Source organism: Nicotiana tabacum, chromosome 8, assembly GCF_000715075.1.
Source record: "Nicotiana tabacum cultivar K326 chromosome 8, ASM71507v2, whole genome shotgun sequence".
Lineage (NCBI taxonomy): Eukaryota > Viridiplantae > Streptophyta > Magnoliopsida > Solanales > Solanaceae > Nicotiana > Nicotiana tabacum.
This window is the reverse complement of record NC_134087.1, coordinates 127866024-127878176: the sequence shown is the minus strand read 5'-3', so window position 1 is coordinate 127878176 and position 12153 is coordinate 127866024.

Genomic DNA, 12153 nt, shown 5'->3' with positions numbered 1-12153 from the left:
GAGGCAGTCACTCAGAGGCAGACCCATGTGTATGGTGAGGGGTCACTGGACCCCGTAAACTTTAGATGAAGTCCTATGTATATATATACCTTGAAAATGGTTAATTTAAAATAGTTGGTGCCCTGAACACTAAAAGACTTTAGGGAGCACTGGTTAAGCAAAATAATGTGCCTCTGTCACATAAAAATTCTGGGCCTGCCTCTGCAGTCACTAATACTGAGGTTAAAACTATCACCAATGATAAGCAACAAGAACACCATCAGAGGAAGAGGTGAAAGATTAGTTACTCCTTTTGATAGAAACTAGGAGTCCACCAAACAATATAAATAATCAAGTTCTCTATCTGTTCTCACAATAAATAAGCAAAAAATAAAAGACACACGATATTTACATGGAAAACTCTTTGTTCAAGGGATTAAAAATCACGACCTATCCCAGAAGGATTTCAACTCCACTAAACTGAGCAAACTTTAGATTATACCCTATTGCAATCTAGTAATTAAACTATTAATCCCTTACCCCTTACAATAACTCTATTGTAAGCCTTTTACAATAACCCTATTACAAAGTAACAAACCTTGACTAACTCTAGTCAAGAAACCAAACCAAACAATGGTTGAAATCTGTCCTACAAAGACACTTCTTGAAAGTAGTGTAAGATTACAAGTGAAACACAAAATAACAAAGAATCAACAAACTTAAGGACTTAAGATATCTTCAATATCGGGATCTGATCCTTGGGGTTGTAGCAGTTTTGTTCTTGAGAGAGCCTTGAAGGCTGTGGCAACTAGCACTTGAGAGAATATGATTTTTGAATTTGCAAGTGTTAGATTAAACCTTGTATCATATTCTATATATATGAGTGAACATATGAAAAGAGATAGGGTCTTTTAGTTTGGCCTTAGCAAGCTACAGTTGTGCTGCTACACTACTGCCAGTCAGTACTATGCAACACCTTTTACAACTGTAGAGTTGATTGTACGACGGCCAATGGAACTTATCACATCTGGTCCCTATCTGGTTCCTCGAGAACATTTGACCAGCACCAAAACATGAAGTAACATATCTTATTAAGGCCAAAGGAACTAATTATAATTGGTCCCTATCAGGTCCCTCGAGAACGTTTGACCAACATCAAAACATGAAGTAGTAACATACCATATCAAGGCCAAGGAACTGATCACAACTAGTCCTTATCTGGTTCCTCGAGTCTATTTGGCAAATCATCAAAACATAAAATAATATAATTTATCAATTTTCCCTTTTTGATGATGACAAACCCAAAATTGATATTCCCCGTGAGAATCAGATTCCCTCTATGAAGCAGACCTATCTTTCATGCCCAACACAACATATCAATTCAATTATGTTCCTTCCCCTATTGACACTTATGTAACTTCTCCTTTTGGTATCGTTGAAAAGAATAACAGAAAAGCACAATCAAGTTCAACAATATTAACTCATGCCACTTGGGCAACACAACATAAACAATAACAAGAACAACAAGTGAATATTATTGCACAAAATAGAGTGATTGTCCACAATAAAGTAATTATAACAAGACAACAGTTTCAATCAATACAGAATATGACAGTTTAAACAACTAAAGTACCAATGTCATCAAACATAGGGATCAAAAGAAGATAAAAGTTTGAGGGAATTTGAAAGAAGTTAAAGACTTGCGTCACTGGGCAGGAACAAAATTAAGTGGCTAAGACTTTGACGAGCTTGTCCATTCATTTATGGGTAATACAACACAAGGGCAAATTCAGTTGGAGGGAAGGGAACTATGCAGGATAGAAGTTGACAGACCCATGGTTTTCAAATGTAAACAATATTAAAGTTCAAATCATCTCTGGGAAAATATGGGCCTTCCATCTTTGGATATTGGGAATGACAAAAATTGGCTTATTAAATTGAGGGATATTTTCATTAATAATTGTAAATTACATATGAAGTGGACTACTCTATTCCCCTATTGCATATGGGAGCTATGGAAAAACAGGAACCATAATAACATCAATAACCTGGATAACTACCTTGATATAAGAAAGGTTATCCATGCAGCATGGGAATTCACCTTCTTCACTCAAAGAAATTCATTCGTGGAAAAAACTATCAATGTTGAGATTAGTTGGATTAAGCCTAATAAAGATGTGATTAAATTAAACTATGACGGTGCATTCTCCAGTAAGAGTAGAAGGGCAGGGCTTGGAGGCTACAACAAAGGAGATTGGATTGTAGGCTACCATAAATCAAGCCAGGCGATTTCCCCCATCCATGTAGAGCTGTTGGCCTTACTAGAAGGGCTAAAAATTGCTAGGGACATGAACTTCATCATGATAGAAATTGAAACTGATTGCACTAAGGTTATCAAACTAAATTACGAGAATAACTCTAATTATTCTAATATTGTTTGTGAATGCAGATGGCTAATGCACCAATTGAAGATCCCGCTACTGAAGCATAATTTTAGAGAAGGCAATATGGTGGCTCATCTACTAGCCAAGCAAGCTACCAAAAATGTATCAACGTCTAAGTATTTTTACCATGCCTGTCCACCCCGTTTTGTTGAGCATGAAGTGACCAAAGACAAGCATGGAGTTTGTAATGGTATTAGGAGTATGTCAAAGAATGTTTGTAACTATTTGACAACTATGGATAACAATAGTGCCCTAAAAACATCTACTATGCCTATGTAATTTCTTTTATTATATATATAAAATATCCTAGTGTTGTGTTAAAAAAAAAACTTTTAAATAAGTAGTAGTTGTTTTTGGAAAACAAATACTACATGTTGGGTGTCTCCGAAAATCTTTTCGGGTTGTTTTCCAAAAAGAAGTTACGCTAGTTATTCGTTTTAAAAGGACTTTTTGGAAAAAGCTCTTTCACTCCAAATGCCTTAGTGGAATATAAAATATGTAGTGTGCTTCCTGAACAGAGGCATACACCATAGAAGGGCTCTTTTCCTATTGTTTCTAATTTGATGCCTCATTTACAAGATATTTGCACAACTGATGGAAAATTATTGAAAATAATACTTCCTCCGTTCCAATTTACGTGAACCTATTTTTTTTTGGTCCGTTCCAAAATGAATTACTCCTTTCTAAATTTGGAAATAATTTAGCTTAAATTTACAATTCTACCATTAATGGGAAGCTTTAATAACCACACAAATACTCTAGGGTCCTTTTTGACTTGTTTAAGACCACAAATTCCAAAAGCCTTTTTTTTCCTTTCTTAAATTCCGTATTCAATCAAACAGGTTCACATAAATTGAAACGGAGGGAGTAATAATAATAAAAGTTGAACAAGTTTATACCGGGAACGCCAGATCAAGCAAAGCAGTTGGAGTGCAGCCAAATTTGGTGAAGAGCAATCCTCCAGCATGTGACTGACTACAAGATAAAATGCACAAAAATACTTAGCCTTAGTGTCAAGCAATTAAAAGGATGAGTTGAACTATAGCAAAGTGTTATTGCATACTTTCTCTCTCCCCCACCTCCCCTCTCTCTCAGGAGAAGTAGAGAAAGAAACGTTTTGATTCCGTTTACCCTAAAATTTGGATAACAATTAAACTTATAGTGTGTTTTAAGGATACGCAATGTTACCTAATACCAATTGATAAACGTAAACATAAGTGATGAGAGTTGACAAAAATATAAAAAAAACCAATACTTGGACAGTGCCCTCGAGCTGATGAACCCTCGAGCTTAGTAAAATAAGAACAGTTAGAGAACAACAAGTTGATAAACAAGAGAAAGAGAAAAATATTGTATTGCCTTGATCTGTGTCAATGTAAGTCTTTTACAAAATGATTAGGGCCCTCTTTATATAGTAGAGGAGCCCTAGTTATGGTATAGTTCTAATTACGGAAGTAAATCCCATGATTAGCCTAAACAATCGCCCTTGATTTGATCTGTTCCGGAATTTCCGCAGTGATCTCCGACCGGTTACGGATATTCCGTCTTTCCGTTATTGCACTTCGCTCGAAGTCTATCATATTAGGTCTCGATTGCTGATTGACTCAATCTCGATGGGCACTTTAATTCTCGAAATCGATACCTTGTCTTCGTGTTCTAGCCTGATCTATTATGGGGCTTACCCTCGATGTTATTCCTTGGTCTCGATTTAATGTCAAAATCTTGCAAGCATGATTTTAACCGTATACAGATAGTCTCCTCATTTCTTGGAGTATAATGAGAAGAAACGAACTGAGACTCCGATTTTGTATCTCGACCAATTATGACGTCACCCTTGTGACGGAAGCGATGGAAGCGACTAAAGCGTCGCGTCTGCACAGTTCCAAAAATCATTAATGATCGTCAGTTGATGATCAACCACTAGTGTTTTTAAACCCTCATAGCAAATATTATAAATAGATAATCTTCATAATTTTCTCAAACTTTACTTCCAAAATTTCTCCTAATCTTCAAAAACTTTTCTACTCCATTCAAGCTTATCAATTTTGCAGGTTCTTTAAATCCCATTTGCCAATCTTTTCTTAAAACAACAAGTTCCATCTTCTACTTTATTTGAACTCATATAACAATGGCGAAAATATCAAAAACCATTCCTCAAAAGGAAAAAGCCACTTCATCGCGGCTTGCCGGTGGAGCCACGCATCAAAGAGTGTGTTCTCGGGTCGTGCAATCTTACTTTCGATTTTAAAGTTGAGAAACCCTCGTCGGTCCCTGGCCGATGTGAGCCACTGTCGAGATACATTATGACGACCTGAATAGTCGTCTCATGAGTTACCTCTCCATTTTCCCCATTTCTACTTCTTTATGCTTTGTTTATCCGTGTTATGTGGTATCGGGTCGGTCGGATCGAGTTCAGAAAGGATTTGGTAAGGTTTGAGACACTTAGTCTCTTTAGAGTGAGTTTAAGTTGGAAAAGTCAACTGGATGTTGACCTGCGTGTTAGAGGGCTCGGATATGAGTTCTGATGGTTCGGTTAGCTTCGGGAGGTGATTTGGGACTTAGAAGTGTGATCGTAATGTGTTTTGGAGGTTCGGAGTAGATTTAGGCTTGAATTGGCGAAATCAGATTTTTTGGCGATTTCCGGTTGATAGGTGAGATTTTGATATATGGGTCAAAATTGAATTCCGAGAGTTGCAGTAGTTCCATTGTGTCATTTGGAATGTGTGTGCAAAATTCCATGTCATTCGGACGTGGTTTGGTCGGGTTTTTGATCAAAAGCGGAATTTAGAAGTTTTTGGAAACTTAGGCTTGAATCCGATGTGTTTTGGCCGATTGATGTTGTTTGAGGTGTTTCGAAGATTGGTACAAGTTGGAATAAGGTTTTGGGATATATTGGTTATCACACCTCCTTTTTCACTACACCCCGAGAGGGGTGTATAAAGGGAGTTTTTCCAATTAAAGGACAATCGAAACGAGATTTATTGTCAAAAGATTCAGAGTCGCCACTTGGGAGATTTATGGTGTCCCAAGTCACCGGTTGAATCCCGAACCGAGGAAAATATGACTCTGTTTAACAGTTCGCGAACCAAAAATTTGGGTAAGGAATTTTGTTAACCCGGGAGAAGGTATTAGGCATTCTCGAGTTCCGTGGTTCTAGTACGGTCGCTCAACTGTTATATTCGGCTTGACTATCCAATTTTAGACAATTATGAACCTATGTGCAATATTTAACTTTCAACCGCTTTTATTCAATTTTTAAAGAAAGATTGAACGTCGCTTAAAATATGTCTTTGGATCGCGCCACATGAAATGCTCCCGCAATCCGGAACACATTTTATTCAACGTTTTAGGATTTGGATTTGGGTCACATAAATGCGCACCCGAGTTTAAGAAGGTAAAATTATTAAATAATGTGCCTAAAAGCAACTAACGCGTTGTTAACTTTGCGAGGGCCATGAAAATTTGCTAAATGACACATCTTGATTTTCTAAAGGATTAAAATTAAGTAAGCGAAGGCCATAGATTATTCATATTATCCAATATGTGTTCACTTCGATTCTAACTTCAAAAGATGTTCGAACTGCTTTTTGAGGTCATAAATTATAGCTCTTGTTGATACGGCGCACTCCAATCTAATTAATGGGCTTGATCAGTTAGAACTAAATGTGATTAAAGATTCTATGGATGCTGATTAGAGTAATGCATTGCATAAGAAAAAAAACTTGAGTCACCACAAAGGCTTGGAGGCCCAGCAAAGAAAAGATCCGTCTCAAGAGAGACCCTCAGGACTGGGCCTCAAAATGGCTCAAACATGGAGCCTTGCGGACATCACATCGACTCCTCACCACAACACTTTGAGACAGCAAAAGAATTCTAAATAAGCCATACATGAGACTAAAGCCCATGCGACCAAACTGAGGAGTTCGTTCTTAACTCACCATTAGCCAACCAAAAGACACTAAACAACGATTTGCACAGTTGTGAACTCAATTAAAAAAATTTAGTAGAGGCAATCGATGGATGCTGATTAGAGTAATGCATTGCATAATAAAAAAAACTTGAGTCACCACAAAGGCTTGGAGGCCCAGCAAAGAAAAGATCCGTCTCAAGAGAGACCCTCAGGACTGGGCCTCAAATTGGCTCAAACATGGAGCCTTGCGGACATCACATCGACTCCTCACCACAACACTTTGAGACAACAAAAGAATTCTAAATAAGCCATACATGAGACTAAAGCCCATGCGACCAAACTGAGGAGTTCGTTCTTAACTCACCATTAGCCAACCAAAAGACACTAAACAACGATTTGCACAGTTGTGAACTCAATTAAAAAAATTCAGTAGAGGCAATCGAATTTAGCAGCTTCAAACTCACCACAATTCGAATGACCACCATATTCTGCCCAGAAATTATCCTATATACTAACTTCGATTTATTCAACACTTATTTAAGCAATTACCACCTAGAATTATAGAATTTCAATACTGACCAAGTGAATATGATGTCCCAATTTCATGCAGGGAAAGGAGATATATGAACCAAGTTTGTTTGAACAGTAGAGGTTCTAAGCTTATATAACATTCAAACAAAATGGGGCCTCAGGTCCATTTCCTTACATCAGTTCATTTACACAAGTAGGATCCAAACACTGTTATAATGTTAACACTTGAATATTTCAGCCAAATCACTTTGGGCTACTAGCCTTAACCAACAGTCCGACAGAGCAGAACTTTAAACTTATATACAATAAACAGTTCGAGCACACATAGTTATAAAAATTAGCACAAATACACTAGTAATCAGTACTTAAACTTCAATTTGAATCCAGATTTTCATACATCTTATTCAAAACTCCATTCCACTACAGTTGAGGATATACCTGAAATTAAATGAAATAAGAAAAAGGGAGAATCAACAGTAATGACAGCAGGGAATCAGCAGCAGGTTCCAGTAACAAAAGCAAACCAACAAAACATTTTCAAAACCAAGAAATGAAGTACTGCAGCCCAGAAATCAGTCTCAAACACACAATTAAACCAGCTGACATCAAGACCAACCTCAATGACTAAGTCTCAAACCATTTCTAAGTTCAAACGATCAGGAAATCGATTCAGGAAGAAGAGGATTTCAGATTTCAAAGCTAAAACTCAATGAAATAGTATTTTTTGCAGAAGTTTCGGCCGTTTAGTTGTTTTCAGAATTTTTCATTCTCTTAAAATCTGACTTGAGCTCTAAGTAACAATGCCTTTATAGGCAAGCTACTAGGGCAGCCTCAAAGAGTTCAAAATTTGCACTTAAAACCTTCTGAAATTTTCATTTTAGCTTAGAAATCCCTAGTGTAAATCTCAAAATTTTAAAATAGCCCCCACCCCAGCTTCTAGGAAGATTCCTAGTTCAGTTATATAAGATTCCCCTACCTATATTCCCCAATTTACTCCTCAAATAATGGGTCAATTTAAAACATAGCCCCATCTAAACTATGGGCCTGAATACTATAGTCCAAGTTCACAAGCTTCAGCCCATTAATTATCAAGCACTAAGGCTCAAATGAACAAGGTTGTTCTGGGCTCAAAATAAAGAAAGGAAAAAGAAACAAGGAAGGAAAAGGATTGAGTCCAAAGAACTCAAATGATTTAAGCAAAACAGAAAACAAACTTAATTAACCTAGCAACAATTTGTGAACCAAACGAACAAACAATTTAACAATATTGGCCCCAATTATTCCTAATGACCTAATCCAAACGAGTTCTGAAAAGAAAGAAAAATGACACAGAAGAAGAATAATACATACTGACTAATTAGAGGCCGACATCTCTCGAATAGAATTGCTAGTTTTGGGTCTTGCATGATGTCGATGGGCTTCGAAATGAATCCAAGTCCATGCCAGTCACTCATTCTCTAGGAGAAAAGTCGACATGGCATAAACTTCGAGCCATTATCGGCCCAGAAGCTTGAACTGGGCAAAGTGAGCGAGATTAAAGTTCTGGGACTGAGTCTTTGATCCGAGATTCGACGAACTGGGCTATGATTCGAGGGAAACCAATCAGGTATTTGGAACGAGGGTGGTTTAGCGGTTATGGGGTGTTATTTTGGTGGTGAACGGAGGTGGCGCCGCCACCGGAGGCCAGGGATTTAGGAGCGGCTCAGCTAGGGTTTCAGGGTGTTCTGGTGGGGGTGTTGAGCAGAAGGGTTCTGGGGGGGGGGACAGATTTCGGACACTTAAATACTCCCAGGGCTTCAGTTCTGAGCCGTTAGATCAAGGGGAGATCAACGGCTCAAATCAATACTGATCGAAACGACATCGTTTCGTTTTAGGGGGGAAGCCGGACCGGGTTAGGGTGGTTTGGGCCGGGTATTGGGTAGTTTCGTTTGGGCTGGGGAAATTTGGGTTGATTTTGGCCCAGATTTAGATCTTCTCATTTCTTTTTTTTTTTTCAATTTCACAATTCTTTTTTCTTTTTTCCAAAATTAAAATAAATCCTAACTTAATTAATAATAATTTTTAACTAAATTAACCTACCCAATTAGATTAATCATTCATCATGGTATTTACAATAATTAATTAAATCCTAAATTTAAAGAAAAATTACACAATTCAAAATTAAAAGTAAAAATGCAAAATGAATTATTTTTGTGATTTTCATTTTTATAAAGCAAACTAATTTTCTAATTAATCTAAAAATATAAAATTAAATCCTAAATGCAGATGCAATATATTTTTTGTATTTTTCATGAATTAAATAAAATAAATATGCACAGACAAATGCAAATAATTAACAGAACGAAATCCAACAAAATTGCAAACACTGATAGAAATTATTTTGTTTTGAATTTGTTGGAGTAATTCATATAGGGCAAAAATCACGTGCTCACAGCTGCCCCTCTTTGCCCGAAAACACGAAGAGTTTTCGTGCAAAGATAAAGTGAGCGGATACGAGCGATTTTTGCCCGTCTGAATATTCCGTAGGAAACATTTTTGAAAAAGTTGACCGCACCCTGCTTCTGAGGTTGCCTACATATCCTTGGCTAAAAAGGAATCAGGTCAGTGTAGTTTAGGAATGTTTGGTAGCTCGGACTACCATGGAGCTATGATTTCACTGCTGCTGCTGCTGCTGCCGCTAATGCTTATTAAACCCCTTATTACACCATGTCAAAAATAAAAGAAGCTAGACTAGGCTATGATCTATGCTTTACAAAATCCTATCTAGATCTTCAAACTTGATCTTGTGTCTCTTGTTGCCTTGTTGCCTTGTATTCTCTCGGTAAAATTCTGTTTGTTGCCACCTTGAATTGTAAACTGAGATGTTTTCCCCTTCTTCAGGTGGGTGCCTGACTGTTGAACTTGATATGTATTCCCATGCTATCCAGGCGGGCTGCTGACTGCTGACTTGAAATGTATTCCCTGCTCTCCAGGCGGGCTCCTGACTGCTAACTTGAAATGTATTCCCTGCTCTCTCCATGTGGGCTCCTGACTTCAACATAGACAAAACAAGGAAATATTTTCTGCCCCAGTTTGGTGGTTGGGCACAGATGTAAGTGTAAAATGGATCACATTACCAAATATCGATAAGAACTTGAAAGCTAAAACTTGAATTGTACTCCATTTTTTTCCAGGTAGGATCCTGATTGCTGACTTTAAAGTATTCCCTGCTTTCCAGGCGGGCTCCTGACTTCAACTTGAAATGTATTCCCTGCTCTCCAGGCGGGCTCCTGACTGCTAAACTTGAATGTATTCCCTGCTCTCCAGGCGGGCTCCTGACTTCAAAATAGACAAAATAAAGAATTTGAAAGCTAAATTTAAATTGTACTCCCTTGTTCTCCAGGCGGGCTCCTGACCGCTGCGCTTGAAAGTATTCCCTGCTCTCCAGGCGGGCTCCTGACCGCTGCATTTGAATGTCTTCTCCCTGTTCTCCAAGTGGGTACTTGATTTCAACAAAATAGACAAAAACAAAGAAAATTTTCTGCCCCAATATGGCAACTGGGCACATATGTGAGTGTTAAACTGAATCGTATTACCAAATATTACTAAGAATTTGAAAGCTAGGTCCCATTATGCAGGGGGGTCCTGACAACTCTTAACTGAACGACAATTTTAAATCTAAGTTATATCTTCTACAGGTGTGACTTCTGCTAAATCTTGCTATCTAAGAGAATCTTTAAACTACTCCCCATTATCCAGGAGGGTCCTGAAAATCAAAGGTCAAATTTTATCTTAAGGGTGACAACTTTTATGGCTGAATTTTACTACCCTACAACAGACTTTACACTAAATGTTGTTATATAATCGAAATCTTAAAGCTAAGTCTCATTATTCAGGAGGGTCTTGAAAACTCTTAATTGATTCTTATCTCAAGCATGAAAACTTCTAAACCAACTTATATTCCTTTGGGATACATTTATGCTAGATTATGCTATTTCTGAACTTTAAACTAGGTCCCATTTTCCAGGAGGGTCCTGAAAATCAAAAATCAAACCTGTTTGGTGACTGCCTTTATCCACGGAGAGTTTCTCCGAATCAAACGAATTTTCTGCCCCTGTTTCGATCAAAGAAAATTTTGTAAGTTTAAAGTGGTGGTTAGCTGATGACATTCTTGCTGAAGATCTTTCTGCTGCAATGTTTTGTTCTGACTGGCTTCTCCGAACTGGCCCTGAACCGCTTTGACTTTTGACTGACTTTCAAACCCCATGACCTTTGACGAGCCGAGTGTTCTATACCCCCGCCGTTGTTTTACCTCTGACCCCTTTATCTGAACTTTTGCATCTCCCATGACATTACCAAACCATTCCACCGATGAAACTTCCGGTGATTCCTTGTACCCCCATCTTACATCATGTTATCCTTAGTATGCTTTGACCACTCCGTGGTTTGCAATTTTGGAAGTTGGTAGTGAGCTTTGAAATCCTTTTCACTTGATTTGAACAAGACTGACATTGAAACATCTTTAGATACATACCCAAAAAAAATGAAATGCAATGACTTTGCGGGTTAAGGATAAGAAGAATCCAAAACTAGGTGACTGCTACAAAAGGAAAAAGAAAAAGAAACTTATCTGAGTGGAATAGCTGGTACCAATGATCATGACATGCATTTCAGATTAATCGGCCAAATCTGTCGAACCAATCAACTTTCAGTTGCCGTACTTCGTTGCCCCAGAATTTTCATGACCTAATTACTTTACCCAAACCTTGACCTTGTTCATCCTGCGATGCCTTGAAAGGTTTTTTTCCAGCAGACCTCTTTCATTCATTCATCTCTCAACTCACTTTCGCCTTACGGTGTCCGTGAGGGTTTTCACCAATAAGACTCCCTCATTCTAATTTCTCTCAACTCCCATCGCCTTACGGTTCCCATGAGGGTTTTCACCAATAAGACTCTCTCATTTTAATTTCTCTCAACTCCCATCGCCTTACGGTGCCCGTGAGGGTTTTCACCAATAAGACTCTCTCATTTTATTTCCCTTATTGCTTGAACCAGAGTGTTGCCCCCGACATGAATTACCTTTTACCTGCTTGACTTGGCATTTCTCAAAGACTGATCAGAAGGTCTTTCTTTGGACCGTAATGTGGGCTTTTGGACAGGGCTAGGAAGAAAGGGTATAAAAAGCTCAAAACAATTCAAATGGGTTAGAATTACAACTTTCGGAATCAGGTTTCCCACAACAACCACGACTTCTGCCCCAGTTTCTTGCTTGGGGGCTTTTTGATTTTTGTTTGATGAGATCGAACCGTG